The sequence below is a fragment of the Fukomys damarensis genome, unplaced genomic scaffold (assembly GCF_012274545.1).
Source record: "Fukomys damarensis isolate Sample0158 unplaced genomic scaffold, DMR_v1.0_HiC HiC_scaffold_30, whole genome shotgun sequence".
NCBI lineage: Eukaryota > Metazoa > Chordata > Mammalia > Rodentia > Bathyergidae > Fukomys > Fukomys damarensis.
In genome coordinates, this window is record NW_022900942.1 from 29156818 (window position 1) to 29171796 (window position 14979).

The following is a 14979-nucleotide window of genomic DNA, read 5'->3' on the forward strand; positions in this document are numbered from 1 at the left end:
ATATATAGATATATATATACATAGACATAGATATAATTCTTGATTTATATAATGTTGGCCTTTGTAAATAATTCCATAATGAATAGAACACTATATTAGAAATAAGAGAATATCAGTATAACATATGGCTGTATAAAGGTCTTGTGGCAGAGATGAATATTAGGAACAAAGAGGGCAAATCTAGGTGATTTCTGTTACCAAGTGGCTTCTCATTGCATTATCTTGCACTATACCAGTTTATTTGTTTTACTTTCCACTTTGCTTTGTTTTATTCAGTACTAAAATTGACAAAGTGAGAACAAGACTTGGATTTCAGGTTAAGAAGATGGATTTATAATGTAAAATGAAAATATTTTTAAAATATGAAATCATCCAACATCCTTATTGTTCATGAACTTTATTTGACCTATTTAATAGAGAAAATAACTTTGATGATAATTCCTGCACAGAAAGCATGAAAAATATTTTGTACCTTTTGAAACTCACAGAATTAACAAAGCAGAGTTCAGGAGGAAGTTACAGAAAGAGTGGATTTACTCACCAAGGGGGTGGTGAATCAGAGTTTAAAATGCATGTTACTTGGCCTAATGACTGTTTTAGCAAAGCCTTTAGTTGGAAAAAGAAGAAAGAATGCACCAGGAACTCTGGCAGAATTTAGCTATTTCTGGCTGGGTCAAGGAGAGGAATTTACATGAAAAAAAAATGGGTCGTGAGACTGTGAGAGAGAACTCATAAGCAATGGAAATAAATATAGGAATATTGAGATGAACTACAGGAAGCTATGAAGGACCAAAATTTTTTATGCAAATGAAACAAGGATAACTTTTGGAGAAGGAAAACATTCCACTGAGGGTATAAATTTTTTTTTTTTATTGAGTTTATTGGTACATTTTAGGGATACAGTACAGTTACATTCATTGTTGGGATAATGTACCTCTACATGGCAAGTCTTGATAGGGTATAAATTTTTGATAACAACCAACTTCAACATTGAAAGCTCCAAAGATATACTTGATCTTGGGCTATTTAGTGGGAAACTGAAAATAGAAGCTGTTGTGTTTATTACTCAGAAGATTCCTGAGGAATTCAAAGGCCTTGGTGATTTATATATATATTTTCCAGGTACACCAAATTCTTACTTTATATAGGTTTCTTGAAAAGGACTGTTGTAACTTGGGGTGTGTCTAATTACAATCTCTTCCTTCTTGGGCATTCATATTTGGCCACTAAGGTCATGTGCTCAAGAGAGGACCTTAAACAATGAGAGTCAAAGAAACCATCAACAGACCTAAGAGACAACCTACAATGTGGGAAAAAGTTTTTACCAGCTGCTTCTCAGACAAAGGACTACTATCAAGAATATATAAAGAACTCAAAACAATCAGACCCCCCAAATATAAAGACGCAATTCAAAAATGGGCATCCAAAATGAACAGACATTTCTCAGACAAAGAAGTAAAAGCAGCAAGTAAATATATGAAAAAATGCTCCACATCGCTGGTCATTCGAGAGATGCAGATGAAAACAGCATTGAGATTCCACCTCACCCCTCAAAGAATGGCTGCTATCAAGAAATCAACCAATAACAAATGTTGGTGTGGTTGTGGGGGAGAAAGGAACCCTTCTCCATTGTTGGTGGGAGCGCAGACTGGTGCAACCACTATGGAAATCAATATGGAGATACCTCAAAGAGCTGGGACTAGAGGTTCCATTTGACCCAGCCATCCCTCTTTTGGGTATCTTTCCAAAAGAATTAAAAGAGTCATACCACAGTGACATATGCACACCAATGATTATAGCAGTACAGTTTGTAATAGCTAAAACTTGGAAACAGCCCATTTGCCCATCCGTTGGAAACTGGATAAAGAAGATGTGGTTTTTCTATAAAATGGAATACTACTCATCCATGAAGAATGAGAAATTAGATTCATTCATAGGAAAATGGATACATATTGAGGATATACTCCTAAGTGAAATAAATAAGTCACACATATATAAATACCTCATAGCTTTTCTGGTGTGAAATACTATAATAGTACATAAGATCCTATGATATAATTGACCATGTGAAATAGGAAGAAAAGGGCTAAAGATGTAGAGGAAATGGGAAGGGTAGTGGAAAGGTAATAAGGGAAAAGAAAAAAATATGAGAAAATGAAAACATGGAAATAAAGTGTTTGTAAATGGGGAAGGGAGGAGAGGGTGAAGGGAGGGAATAGACAAGGGGAAAAAAATGAGAACCAAGACCTGTCATGTAAAGGTACAAGATCCCAATAATGAACATATTGTACTGTATACCTAAAATGTACCAATAAACTCAATAAAAGAAAACAAAACAATGAGAGTCAAGTTTGTGTTATGAAGGGATCAATCTCTGTGACCTAGGATATGAAGATCATCTTTCAGCCCATGAGTCTAAGAATTAAGAGTAGAAACCCCAGTGATTAGAAATGTTTTAAAAATAATTGCATCAGCTCTATTATGTAGGAATTATTATGCAATACAATGAGGAACTAAAAAGGAAGATTTTTTTTTTTATTGGTTCAGCTAAGAGTGATCCAAATTTTGCTGTGTTAATTTATGTATTTTACATAGCACATAAGTCTGCTGGTTCTCAAATGATGGAATCCTCTGGGAAGTTTTCAAATAATTGATGCCTGGAGTCCACATCCAGAGATTCTTGTTTAATTCATCTGGTGTGTGACCAATGGTCAAATGGTTTTTTAAATTCTCCCTAATGATTCTAATGTGTAGCAAAGTTTGAGGATCTGTATGTTGCTTCTTATGTCCAGGGATCAGCAAACTTTTTTTGTAAAAGGCCAGATAGCAATTATTTTAATCTTTGTTAGACATGGTTTCTGTTCCTGGTATTCAACTCTGCTGCTGTGACACTCAGACAGCCATTAACAATATATAAGTAATAAGGGTAGCTGTGTTCCAGTAAAACTTTACTTATGGACATTGAACTTTGAATTTTATACAATTTTAACATAGCACAAAATATTATTGTTGTTATTTTGACTTTTTTTGTCAAACATTCCATTTTTTTAAATTATGAATTTATGAGAACCATACAAAAACAGGTAACAGGCCAAATTTTGCTAGTTTGCAGAACCCTGTTTTAATCCATATAACTGCATGATGGCAAATGTAAGTATTATTCTGTTTTGCTGTTGAGGGAAGTAAGACAAGATCAGATGTTTGGTGGTGACAGAGTCAAGACTGTACCATGAAACTAAATTCTCTTTTAAAAAGCATCAAAATTTATCAAAAGCTTAAACTTTATATATAAATTAAAAGACAATCCATGTGGGGAAAGCTATCCTCTCAATCTCTAACTTTCAACAATACATTGATAACATGTTCAAGTTAGAACAATACATTATTTAAGTAAAACTATTTTGAGCTATTGTTCAACCTTCTGCTTTCCGCTTTCCTGGGTAGGCTTGGCTTTCTATGTTCACTGAGGGATATTCCCAACTTAATTCAAGCTACAGTTTTTCCTTGTTCTTTGTGTACTGCTAAATCAAGCAAACAGTGTTAAAATATTATGGCCAATTATACATATAAATCTTGCAGAGTTAATGAACATATTCTCTACTTTGTAGCACAGGCTGGACACTTATCTTACTCTTTAAGATAAAACACCACATCTATATAATGCATTGCTAAGCTTCCTTCCTACTGCACATGGTGCCTAGAATTCCATTTTCCATTAAATAATAATCATTGTAATTAATAGACTGGTTATTTTATCTCCCTAATCTAGTTACAGTAATTTATCAAAGGCATGTAAATGAATGCTAGAAAAGTAGTACATCCTTCTTGTTAAAAGAAGGTAAAGAATATAAAATGTAATAATTGTCTAGGGAAAATATACTTACTGCTTGGAATGCACTGAGAGAACAATAGTGCATGGAATATTCATTTTTATCTTAAGAGCATCTGATCTGTTTACCTCACACTTTTTTCAAGGCGTGATCTTAGATAAGCTGATGGGTTACCAGGACATCTTCCTAAAACTGTCACAAGTGTCTTAGGATTCATTACTAACTCTGCATCTTGCTTTCCTCAGCTCCAAAAATGCAATTCCTCTAGGGATGCTGAGGATGATTCAGAACTGGCCATTCTTAATAAGGGTTTTAAAAATCTTTTCTTTTACCTTAAAACTTAAGGGAGAGATTGTTATCATCTCCTCCGCTCCAGTCTGCCACCACTGACCATTTATTCAGGTATGGAAAAGGGAGGAGAAAGAAGGAGACATGTAGTTTAGTGCCTGTGCACCTGTACAATTTCTGGTATCTATCTTCAGTTGGGTTCATCCACCTGACCCTCCCCTCCAAGGTGTTCCTATTCTTTTTGTTTTGTTTTGTTTTGTTTTTTGAGACAGGGTCTCACTATGTAGTCGAGACTGACCTGGAACTCACTATGTAGCCCAGGCTGGTCTCCAAATCATAGTGATCCTCCTGCCTCAGCCTCCTGAGTGCTGGGATTACAGACGTGCGCCACCACACCCAGGTGTTCCTATTCTTTGTATTCAACCTGTTTTTAGTTCATAGGACTAGTCTAAGACTTTGACAAGATATATCAGGTTATATTAAAACAGCACTGACAAAGAGCTTGCAGTGAATTAGTGCAGTGAATGAGTAAATGAATTCATTTACAATTATTTATTATTTTTTTAAAATTTACTTCCTTGAGACATAGTCTTGCTATGCAGTACAGGCTTGCCTTGAACTCACTACATAGCCAAGGCTCTCCTCAAACTCATGGCAGTCCTCCTGACTCAGCCTCCCAAGTGCCGGGATTACGGATTTGTGCTGCCATGTCTGGCTAGAGCAATGAATTTAAAGAATGAGTTTTAAATTAACCAGGCTGGAATTCAAATCTCAGTTACACCCTTCCAAACTGATGACCTTGGAAATGATACTAAATACTAGATGTCTCAATTCATCATCAATAAAGCCAGTGAGATGGTACCTGCCTGTAATCCCAGCATTTGGAAGGCCGAGGCAGGAGCTTCATTGCAAGTTCAAGGCCAGACTGGGCTATTTAGGGAATTCAAGGCCTGCCTGAACTATATAGTGAGACCCTATTTCAAAACAACCACAATAGAAAAAAGTCAATTCATAATAAAATAGTTCTAAAAACAGGTTTGTTGTGGGAATTAAATCTCCAAATTCATCTAAAGCCTTAGAACAGTAACTGGACTTCTCAAAACATGGAATTCATATTCATTGTGTTCCCCTCCTCCTCTTTCTCCCTCTTTCTCTTTAATAGACTGTAAGGATTAAGGTGGGAAAGGGGACTGCTCATTTTTCTCTGCAGCCACCTGTTCCTTTGAATTTTCACTTGGAAGGAGAAGAAAAGAGCAGAGTAAAAAGGGAGGACTAAAGGAGACACAGAATCTGATTGTGCTGTTCCCATCCTCATCCCATCAGCAGCTTCTAATGGTTTTCAGGACTGAGGATGCAGGGCAAACTTTTTGGCTCTGTCTGCACAAGCCTATGTGGGTAGCCTCTGTGCGATGACGACTCCCTCAGCTGTAATCAGACTCTGGTACTATTGCTCTTGCATTGATGCCCCACAGATTACCACAGCTTTGCAGTTTAACACCACACCTGTTTATTAACTCTTAGTTATTTCTCAGGAAAACTAATCTGTTATTTTTCCGTTTGGGGCAATTACTTGGCCACCCACACTGTGAACTTTTGCGAGTGAGAACTATGCTCTTGATCACTGTATTCCTTACTCCAGCCCAGTCCTCACACTTAGTAAATATCCACTGCATAGGGGCATAAGTGAGTGCATGCTGAAAATACAACCTCCTCTCCAACTTTATCCTTCCACTCTTTTGCAGTAGTGAGAAAACTCACCTTGGGAAATGAGAGAGGTATATTATTTTAAGAGCACGGCTCTCTGAGTGAGAACTTAATTAGGATAGGATGACTTCTTATCTGAGTTGTCAACCTGCTACTTGAACATTTTACCTTAACTTTCAGGATTAAGGTGATGAAAGTATAAAGGCCAGCATTTAAAAAACTTGCCATTATTGTCTCTGATAGCATATGTTGCTTCCAGTGGCTTTTCAGGAACAAAACAAAGGACATACAATACATTTTCAGAAAAAGTAGAGACCGAATCGGGGATGTCTGTCTGGTTTAAGATTGGCCCAGAAGGTATTTGGAAGACTTAGATGTGAGACAGGTAGGGAAGGTGCTGACTTCCACAGGGTTCTGCTGCTCTCTGGCTCTGTTTTAGCAGCAGATGGATGTTAACTGCTTCGTAGTGATCCATTAATGAGTTAAACCACGATGAGATGACAGCTTGGGCTGATGTGTCTTTCTCTGCACGTGGCTCTTTGGTAGAAGGGTGGCGAGTGGGAGAAATGAAGGTGAGGAGGAAAGCATTTCTCTTTTTTGAAACATCAGAACAGCTCCTCAATGGCCACTTATGTCTGGGTCCCAAGGTTTTTATTCAAAATGATACTAAAAAGACACCTCAAACCTGTAGGGAAAACCTGTTCACATAGAGCAGCTTTGAACCAAGCCTCTGGAGTCACCAAGCTGAAAAGAACCTGATTAATGACAGCACCTGAGATAAGTGGCACTTTAACCAACCTTAACTGTTGATATATGATGACATAATGTCCCCTCCGATTAATGACAAGGATATAAAACACCTGTATTTAGCAGAGCAGATGCTGCTTTTATGGTTAGATGCGCAGATGAAATTGACTTCTAAAGGACCATCTATAACTTACTTCCCTATTATTTGTTTCTATATTTGTTTCATCATGTATGCTATAGGTGGAGGAGGAAGTTTAACCTCAGATTCTGCACCTGTGCTGCAAAAAGCTATATGCTATACTGTAATTTTAGCCTCAGACAACTTGTTTCCCATGATTGAACAGGTTGGCAGTGGTGATCTGCCTCGTTTACTGAGGGCCTTTCATAGTGAGTGAACCCCAATTTTTTAAATAAAAGTTAGAAATACTTTTTTTTTGAGTCAGCCAATGTATTAATCAATCATTCAATCAATATACAGAAACCATTCACTGAAATTATCTACAGGGTAGATATGGTATAAATAGTTTTTAATGTTAAATGATTATTGCATACTAAACATGCACATGATGTATTAAATGTTTTGAGTTTGACAAGGCCTTTTTTAGAAGTAGATTCTTCTGTACAACTTCTTTCATAATTCAAAATTATTTTATTGTTATTTTTAGTTGTATATATTTATGGGGTACATAAATTTTTAGTTGTATATATTTATGAGATATTTTGGTAATTATGCAATGTGTAGTGATCAAAACATTTTTTGGGGGTTGGGAGCTCTTTAACACTTCTTTTCTAGATATTTATAAGATATTTAATAGATGCTTTAAACTATAGTCACCCTACTGTGCTGTGGAACACTAGAACTTATTCCTTCTAATTGTATTTTCGTACCCATTTCTGATTTTCCCTCTTGTCCCTTTTTGTTACCTCCCAGTGAAAACTATTCTACTCTACTTTATCACCTTTCTTACCAACCATTAAGAGTGCGAACTGGAGATATGTGTCTTTGTGCTTGTTTTGTTTCATTTAATACGATATTGCCAAGGACTTCTTTACGGAGTTGTTGATTTATGAGAGGAAGCATGGCATATGCATATAACAACAGCTGCTAAATTTCAGGGAGAACTACAAGCGGTGGGCATGTGAAGATCTGAGTTAAAGGAGATTGCCATGGGCTGGGAGAAATGGCACAGAAGGGGTTAGGTGGGAGAAGGGATTGTATAGATAGGTAGAGAAGAAAGAGGGCAGATCAGGTGGGAGATTCTGCATTTGAACCAAAGACAAAGGATCTGATAGGTCAAGCAGGGTCTTGGGCCACTGTGGTTTATAAAGTGAACACTGGACAAGCCACAGATCAAGGTGAGAAAAATATAGATCGAGTAAAGATCAAAAAGCATGGAAGAAAAATGTCACTTCTTTTAAATGATGTAGGAATATAGGGATAGGGTAAAATATGAACAATGTTCTACTTTGGATCTCAACTTGAAGCATTTTATATTACTTTTATTTGGGTACATTCTATCTTCAAAGGCTGAGTAATATAATTAAGAAACTCTAAACAGACATTTAAAAAGTGTTGTGGGTCCAGAATGCCATTATGCTGGCTGCAAAAGAAAATAAAAGAATAGTAGTGAGACTAGGAGAAATGGTTTGTGAAACTCCCCATGTGTCGCTCAGTGAGAACTTTTGAAGCTATTGATGTTAAATACATAGGTTAAGCCAAATCTGGTGGTGCACACCTATAATCCTAGCTCTCTGGGAGGCTGAGGCAAGAGGATCAAGCCCAGCCTGGGCAATTTAGCAGCTTGGCAAGATCCTGTCTCAAAATAAAAAACTAAAACAAGCAAAAGTCTGAGGATGTAGCTCAGTGTTAATGTCCTGGGTTCAAGCCTTAGTACTATAAGACAAGAAATAAAAGAGAAAGGTTAACAAGAGAAAGAAAAAAATGAGTACATTTCGATTTCTGAGAGCTGGGAAACTCATAGCTCCTCTCCTCTTTCTTTGCAACTCTTCTCTACTACCCAAGGAAGAGAGTTTTTAATAGATTGGTCCAGTTTTACATTTATTGACGGCTGCGGAGGGTTTCAGCTGTTATTGTGCTGAATGAGGTTCCTGGTGGGCCTGTATGTGGACTCTTGTTCATATCTCTTAGGTTCCTGAAGACAGGAAAAACACTGAATTAGGGCTACTGTCTAGGCGACGGGTACAGCAACAACCCTTTCTCTTTTGTCCTCTCAGCAGGCCATCCTGCCATGGTGAGCAACCTCCTCTCCTCTACCCTTGCCAAGGCAGATGGCCTTTGCCAGTTCTTCTTTCACTCTTGGGGCAAATGCTCTGTCTCTTTCACTTTCTCCTATTCCGCCCCAGCAGGTGTGGCCATTGTCACATGGAATGGTGGTCTCTGAAATGGAGTCAGGCTACTGGGATGGCAGCCTGAGCTGATAATCTGAGGTCCAACTTCTCATGCTGAATTTGAAATAGAATAACAATCCCAATAACTTTACTGGGTTCGTTGCTGTCTTCTGGCACCTGCACCTGAGACACAGAGAGTTTTGAAGGTATGTCATGACATTCTTGCACACATACTTTCTGCACACATATTTTCCTTAAGAACCTAGATGGTTGATTGAGGAAAATATCAGCTATTTCTGTGGCCCAGACTTCTCTGTTGCTACCTGTGAATGTTCATATGTCGCCATTGGCATCCCATTCTTATATCCCCAGCAGCAGCTGCTAACGCTTTTCAGCTACTTTCTCCTTTTCTTTTCCCAGAGGAGCCATTTTTTAGGTTAGTGAAGGCCTTCAAAGATTATTTCAGTTTTCTATCTCTAGACATCTGAATTTTCCAGTCTGAGGCACAAACCAGCCAGGTCATGTGGCACCCATGTTTCACTTCATCTATCTGAAAAGAAAATATCTCCTCTTCAAAGCTATTGCTATCTTAGACCCTTCTTTGTAATCAGCACCACAGCCACATTGTACCACGATCCCCGCACTTTTCCCTGTCTCTCCTCCCTCACCTCTCTTCGATGTTTTCTTCCTCTCACTGTCTATTCATCTCTCCTAATTCATAGGTTACCTCTTTGCAAACAATAAAACTGTTTTCATATCTTAAAAAAAATTATGCTTCCTCTCTATAGCCAGGTTTTTGCCATCAACCCTTTGATTTCTTTTATAGTCTAGCTTTTTGGGAAGCACATGCTTACCTATTTACTACCTTGATTTCCTCACTCCTGCCTCATGGCTCCCTAATGCTTTCTGGGGTGGGCTTCTCAGGACTGGGCTTACACTTTCTGCTTTCTCATGTGGCATTATGGACCATCTGTATGGCCATAGCTTCCCTGCTACCTGTGCTGGTTCATCTTTGGTTATGTGCAGCTACAGAATGGACTCTTAAGAAACGCTTTGAAGAGCATGACCTATCTGTCTATTAAAGTAATATTTGAAGGATCAGGACCATGTGATACTTTCTTTTTTGTCCCAGTGGTAGGATTTTCATGGAAACATCCTCCTTTTGGAAGAAGGGAAATCATGGTTTCATGTGTCTTATATAAACTCATCAGGAGTTTAAGCCGGAGGATCAATTATGTGGTGGGTAATAGATTCTCTGTGCCCCTTGGTTATTCAAGAGTCATGCACTGGAGTCATGCTCTATAGAACTGGAAGAAGCCTCAGCCATGTGAGACAAGTAAGGCCCAAGACTGAGGATATAGGTAGAGGGGGGAGGTGTAATGCGTGGTCAAGAGCACATTCTTTGAAATTCCTACCTTTAAATCCCACCTTTAAATCCTACCTTTAAATCTCTGACACATAAGCCCCAGTTACTTCATGTCCTAGTTTCCTCATCTGTAAAATGGTTTTTATGTGGATTAGTGATTAACATGTGCTAAGCTTTTGGAACAGTGCTTTGCAAAGAATAAACATGGCTGTAGATGCTGTTCCTAGTATTAAGCCCCTGCATGTCAGAAACTGTACTGGGTACTAGGATTATAAAGTGCTTAGGTCATAGAAATAATGTACGTGAGTTGGCAGGGGAGAGATATTGAGTCTGGACAGTCAGTGATGTCTAGAATTTTCTCACTGCCAATTTACAGATCAATATGAGATTTTTATAATGTGGTCATATATCCCTTTGTTCCAAGTGTTGGAATAAGAGCGACACATGCAGATGGGCATGAGCAGCCATTCTCATTCTCTTAAAAAAAATCTAGGGAAAGAAGCAATGTATTAAGGTGACTTTCATTAGCAGGCTTTTAAAAGAAATGGAACATATGTGACTTGGCCAACTGAAATAATGCCCTCTTTTCCTGAAATTGTAAGCTTCTTGCTTGGTCCTTCTCCATTGTCATGGGCAATGGCTTTTAGGAATGAGCTTATTATTTTTAAGAGAAAAATTCTATTTTCTTAACCAAATAAAGTTGCTATTGCCACATCAGCCAAGACTTTAGTTCAGTTGGAAGTGAGATACTCAGCTTTCAGGCTGTTGTGTTTGTTTGGATATTTATTTATTTACTTATTGATTCTTAATGGCAGTGATTTATGAAAGCTGTCTCTTAAGCAGAAAACAAACAAGTGCCCACTCTGAGACATTTGCACTCTTAACAGTTTTTGGTCTGTGCCTTGGGTCCTGAGAGACTAAAGACAGCTTGTGTACACCACAGCAGCTGGGAAGGAGTGTGTGCCTGGGCAAGTGCGTTGAAGGAAATCTAAACAAGCTAACTGGTCATTGACAGTAATTAAGGAGCATGCCTGTAGCTGTGGGCTGCTCCAAACGAAACACTATCTTTTCTTCACTCTGTTGACATAGGGATACAAATGAGGCCTCAGAAAGACTGAAAGGGGAAGTGTGAGCACTGTAATCTTGTCTTCCTGGTAAATTTGCCCAAATCAGATAACACCAAGAAGGAAATGGTTCAAAACCACCAGGAGACATTGTTAAATGAGTGCTGAATTTTTTTTTTTCCCTAAGAAAAACAAAAGTTGTGGAGCTCTAATCCCTCAAATCCTGTTCTCTGCCATCAACATTTTATTTTGGCCAGTTTCAATGAGAATTGTTTGCCATAGCTGATGCATAGTTTAAGAATGATTGTTCAAAAGAGCACTTTATTTATTTGTTATTTATTTATTTATTTGATTTTTTTTGAGACAGGGTCTCACTATGTAGTTGAGACTGACCTGGAACTCACTATGTAGCCCAGGCTGGTCTCTAACTCACAGTGATCCTCCTGCCTCAGTCTCCTAACTGCTGGGATTACAGGCATGAGCCACTGTGCCCAGCTAAAAGAGCACTTCAGTAAGGCAAATCTCTGAAAATTATAAGATGATGAAAAACTAAAAACATAAAAAAAATTACACGTTTTTAAAAAACTGCAGTCAAATTCCTTATTTCAGAAGGACCAGGGATATTCTTGAAGCCTGAACAAAGTGCATTTATATGCCTCTGGCCACTGAGGTGAGGGCTTTTTGGCCTTGTCACAGTCTCCCCTCTGCACAGAAATGAGGGCCAGGCAGAGACCCATGAGGCAAGGAGCAGAACAATCAAGGTAGAGTGGAGGCAAAGGAAATGAGGAAGCCTACATCGGCCCCAGCCATCTCTCATGTCTTGTCCTCTGGACTCTGAGCCAGAACTATCAAATGCAAAGTGATTTAGTGCTAAATAGATGAGAAATGGAGATATGTATCTGTAAAGGTATAAATATATAGATATATAGATATGTCTTGCACTTAATAGTTTTTCTTCCAATCATGAAATAGGAGTTTGTTTTTTTGGTGGGAGTTGGAAATGCTGAGCTCCATTAAAGCCTCTGTCTACTCATCTCCTCAAACAGCAGAGTGTTTCCTCATCAAATACTTTATGATTTTCCAAACTTTATTTTTAGAGTGAAATAATGGCCATAATTTCAGCGATCACAGTTTGAGGACCTGTGATGCATCCAGTACTTAGAGTTTACCAGCGTTACCTTATCCAGTCTTTACAATTCTGTGAGATTATTCCTATTACATAATTAAGGACCACATTAAGACATTCAATTAACTGTCCTGGGCTAAAGAGTAAAGGTGGGCTTTAAAGGAAACCAAAATTGGAAATTTCTAGGGAGTTCTAGGAAACTTGAAGAGCTCTGGGCAGGTACAGTGAAGCTAATGTAGCCTGAAACATTGTCCTGTAGAGCAGGGAAGGAAAGATAGCTTCCATAGGTGGAGGCAAGGTGAAGATCAAGTCCAAGCCTGTCTAGCAATGTTCAACAACTAGATACAATGAGTGTGTTTATATATTATGTGTTATATTTAAAATCAACCAAGGAGGCTGAGGAAAGTGTGCATAGATCAGGGGAGGTAAGGAATCTATTTGGCATACATCCAGCTATACTAGCTAGGGTTTAGGAATATAGTATTTGCAAATGACAGGTAACCTGAGTAACAAAGGTTTGAATAAGATAGGAATTTATTTTTCCTATGCCGTGGAATCAGGTTTCTTCTCTCTTGCTGTTCAACCCACCTTGGGGAAGAGAGTTGTTTCCACTTTATGGCACAAGATGCCTCTTTGGATTCCAGCTCTCAACTCCAAAATCCAATTTTCAGGAATGTGGAGTAAATTGGAAATGAGATGTGGCCCGTTTGCTTATGTGCTGTTGATCAGAACTTCATCTTTGACTATGTCACTATTATTGTAAAATAATCCCACTGAAAGTGTTAGTACTAAAGGATAGTAAAATGTGATAAGTCACCATCTTCAAGTACCATTTTGCATTTTTCAAGAGACTTCTTGAATAGAGAGTTCCTTCACTCCAGCACTTGACTCTTATTCATTGCAGTGGTTTTGATTTTGATCCCCAGCCTGTGGTGCTATTGAGAAATAGTGAGCCTTTAAGAGATGAAGCCTAGTAGAAGACAGGTTATTGGAGGAATGTCCTCCAAGTGGTATTGGGACCCTGGCCCCTTTTCATCTCTCTCTTTCACTTCCTGGTCACCATGCAGTGATCAGCCTCCTTCGCTATATGCTTCCTCCATTACCCATTGCCTTACTGCAGGCCCAAGGGCAGTGGGGTCCAATGACCATGGCCTGAAATCTTTGAAACCATGAGCCAAAAATAATTCTTTTCTTTTTTAAATTGTTTATGCTAGGCCTTTTTCTCACAGTGACAGAAAGCTAACATGTGCAGATGCCATACAAATGGATGAAAAAATATATTTAAGGTAGATAATTCTTTGGGGGAAGTTTTCTGTACATTCAAAACAAGTAAAGACAGGATCTTGCCTTGAGCTTTTGGATCAAATTTCTATTTGTGCACTCTTGAAAAAGTCAACTAACTAAAGGTAAGATGTTGATTATTGGATAAGTTGCTGGATGAATTGCTTCATTCCAGCCTCAGAGTTTATGACTGGAAAAAAATACAGCTGGAGAGGAAAATATACTCCAAGTTAAGTAGCAAAATCTACAACTTTATGGAAGATAGAATCATATGTAGTTATACAGAGCCTTGACATATAGAACATTAAAGCTTAAGTACATCAAGCTACTTATTTAAGAGGCAAGGTTTTATCAATTAGGATTAGTTGTTTGTTTTTTCTAATTGCAAGTAACCAAGGCTGATGGATTAATTGAAATGGGGCATTTAAAAAAATGAAAAATTATAGAAAACTTATTGAGTCTAAGAAAAATAAATATTCACAATTATTATTTCTACAGAAATCTCCCCAACAATTTATGAAAACAGGAAAGATATACATGAGGGCTTATTTTGGGGTCTTTAGATCCTATATGGTGAGCTAGCTTTAGCTATTTTCCGTTTTTGGGCTACTTCTCTCTAGATCAAATTACCAGGTTGGAAGTGTGGCTCAGTGGTAGAGCCCTTGCCCGGTGCTCACAAATCGTGGGTTCCACCTTCAGCCTTCAGAAACACTCACACACACACACACACACACACACACACACACACACACACACCAGGAAGTCTGATAGGCTAAAACTGAGACCAATGCCCAACCCTTGGCCATGAGAAGGTGTGACACTTTGGTTGACAGTGATACCAAGACCAGATACACTGGGGGATGGTTCCCTGAGGAAAAACCAGAACACTAGAGGGAAAAGAGAGGAAAGGAGCACGGGCAATCAAAAGTGACAGGTGGCTTGCCATCTCTATGCAGAGAATAGCTCAGCCTACATCTCAGAGTACAGGAAAAAGCATGAAGACTAGATTTCAGTATGATGAAAAAACACTAAGTTCATGAGCAAGTCTAACTAAATTGTGTAGAAGTTCCTTATTTAATTAAAAGTAGCCCTGGAAGCTAGAAAAACAGAAGGATCTCCTTGGTCCCCCACTAATGGAAGAAAAGCAGATGGTCAAGAGGACAGAAGGAGAGAGGAAAATGAGACTGAGTGAGGTCTATGCCCTTATATGGCTTGGCTTTACCT